Here is a 2,337-nt window from a genome sequence, read left to right on the forward strand (position 1 = left end):
CTGTCCTGGAACTCACTCTGTAGACCAGGCTGGCCTCGAACTCAGAAATCCGCCTGCCTCTACCTCCCAAGTGCTGGGATTAAAGGCGTGCGCCACCACGCCCAGCTTATTTATGTATTTTTTTAATGTAGGAGTGCTCTGTCTTCATGTACACCTACATGGTCAGAAGAGGAGATCAGATCCCTTTATAGCCCTGAGCCACCATACGGTTGCTGGGAATCCAAGGCAAAACATCTCAAAAGTAGCCAGTGTTCCTAACTGCTGAACTATCTTACCAGCTCTTATTTTGCTTTTTTGAGACAAGGTCTCAAGTCCTGACCTCGAACTCTATGTAGATCAGGCTATCCTCAAACTCAGTGATCTACCTCTCTCAAGTCTCCTGAATCCTGGGATTTAAGGCTTGTGGCACTGGCTTAGGTTATTATTTTATATTTTTTGGTGAATTTTTATTTTATTGTTTTGTTTGGTTTTGGTTTTTTGAGACAGGGTTTCTCTGTGTAGCCTTTTGTTTGGTTTTTATGACCTCAATTAAAAAAAAAACAGTATCAATGAAAAGCAGAATGATAAAAATCATGTATTACATTGTTTCATTTCTATTTTTGATTTGAGAGAAAAGCATTCCAGCCAGGTTTGTGGTGGAAGCCTTTGGTCCCAGCACTATGCAAGTAGAGGTGAAAGACCCCCGAAGGGAGACCCTCACTCAAGTCTCGGGATAATAGCAGACCCCCAAGAACTCAGGAGAGACCAAGCTTGATGCAAACCACTTTATTCGGCTTTATTCGGAAAAGCCAGAGCTCTGGGGACGACTCTTATCCCATGCAGGGGTAGAGGAGTTGACCCCGAGGGGAAAGGGGTCCCAGTTTTTATAGGCCCTCAGGGGGAGAAGGAGAAGGAAGGAGTAGGGGATTTCCAGATCTAAACAATATCTATTCTAAAATGATTTCTCAAGAAATGGGTATGGGAGGGGTACAAGGAAAGAATCTGGTGCAGGTGCAGCAACTCCAGATTGGCCCCGGCTGTGGTTGCCGTGGAGATTTTCCGACTCTTCCCCAGCAACCAATATCACAAACACCTTGCAATGGGCTTCATCAGTGGGGGTACACACGGGTTCAAGGAGCGGCCAGAGCATTGTGCACCTCTATTTTTCCAAATCAGTGAAGCTAGTTCTGCTAACAATGAAATGTATTTTGCCAATTTCAGGGTTTCTGTGACCTTTTACATTCTGTCAGGATCTTTCAGAGGCAGGCAGAGTTCTGAGTTCGAGGCCAACCTGGTCTACGTAGTAGTTTCCAGGACAGCCAGGGCTACAAAGAGAAACCCTGTCTCGAAAAAAAAAAAAAAACAACAGAGAGAGAGAGAGAGAGAGAGAGAGGGACAGAGGTTGTGTGGTTGTTTGTGTGTGTGTGTGTGTATGCGAGAATTAATTAATTTATTATTTATTTATTATATGTAAGTATACTGTAGCTGTCCTCAGATACACTAAAAGAGAGCATCAGATCTCATTACAGATGTTTGTGAGCTACCATGTGGTTGCTGAGATTTGAACTCAGGACCTCTGGAAGAGCAGTCAGTGCTCTTAACTGCTGAGCCATCTCTCCAGCCCCAAGAATTAATTTTTTTTCCGCTTCAGCCTCCCCTCCCCGAAAATTAATTTTTTTTTTTTTTTTTTTTTTGTTTTTCTGGGAACTCACTCTGTAGACAGACCAGGCTGGCCTCGAACTCATAAATCCGCCTGCCTCTGCCTCCCAAGTGCTGGGATTAAAGGCGTGCCCCACCACGTCCGGCTGAGAATTAATTTTAATTGAGGTTTGATACCAGCAAAATTGAATGTGCACATCCCATCTCCCCACCTTGAAAGGTGTGATTGTTTATATATTCTTGGACCAGGGAGTGGCATCATCTGGAGGTGTGGCCTGGTTGGAATAGGTGTGTCACTGTGTATGTTGGTTTAAGACTCTCACCCCAGTTGCCTGGAAGTCAGTCTTCAACTAGCAGCCTTTGGATGAAGATGTAGAACTCTCAGCTCTGCCTGTGTCATGACAGCCTAGATGCTGCCATGCTTCCACCTTGATGATAATGGACTGAACCTCTGAACCTGTAAGCTAGCCCCAATTAAATGTTGTTTTTTATAAGACTTGCCTTGGTCATGGTGTCTGTTCACAGCAGTAAAACCCTAACTAAGACAAAAGGCTATCTCAGTAAGCTGTGCATCCAACAGGCATCTCTTTATGTAGTTAGCTCTCTCCTTTCTTGTGTGCACACTGAACCCATCAAAGAATTCCCATGTTATGCATCCTTTTGCAGACTATGAAGAAGGCTTTGAACAGTTTGAAAACA

This window comes from Mus caroli, chromosome 17 (genome assembly GCF_900094665.2).
Source record: "Mus caroli chromosome 17, CAROLI_EIJ_v1.1, whole genome shotgun sequence".
Lineage (NCBI taxonomy): Eukaryota > Metazoa > Chordata > Mammalia > Rodentia > Muridae > Mus > Mus caroli.